Source organism: Microtus ochrogaster, chromosome 18 (genome assembly GCF_000317375.1).
Source record: "Microtus ochrogaster isolate Prairie Vole_2 chromosome 18, MicOch1.0, whole genome shotgun sequence".
NCBI classification, from domain to species: domain Eukaryota; kingdom Metazoa; phylum Chordata; class Mammalia; order Rodentia; family Cricetidae; genus Microtus; species Microtus ochrogaster.
The window spans coordinates 11,026,887-11,027,443 of record NC_022020.1 but is presented as its reverse complement, the minus strand read 5'-3'; positions in this window follow the sequence as shown (position 1 = coordinate 11,027,443).

Sequence of the window (557 nt, the reverse complement as noted above, 5' to 3'; positions counted from 1 at the left end):
CGCTGCCACTGGCTTCGGTTACATCCACGACCAAGGGAGTTTTGTTTGTTCTCCTCTGCTCTTTTTCTGTCTCCCACTCAGCTGGTGTCTGATTAAAATAATTTCCCAGTAGATGTTCTTACATGTAGGCTTTGAGGTGTTTCTGCCTTCCACTGGGAGAAGGAGGGAAGGTACGTATAACCAGTCTGGATCCCCACCCTAAAAACTTGGGCTGGTCTCAGTGAAATGCTTGACAAGATCATCATTGCTCCCAGGTAAAAACTCAGGGACACACCCTCCTGCCAGCTGAAAAGCTGCTCTCTATGGGGGTAGGATGTGTCTCTCCTCCACTGAAGGCAGACAGTATGGGGGCTACTGTTCATGCTGAGGGCTTCTTGGCTGTTTAGAGGTTAGCTCCTCGTCAGATTAATAGGGCAAGTATGTTAGGAGTGTCTGCATCATTCATAGGCTTGTACAGTTTATGTTCAGAGCCAAACCCTCAGGTCACAATAGAAAATTATAAGCTTTTCATTTTAGTAGATGTTAGGAAAGATGCAGCAATTTCCTAAGTTGTTAAG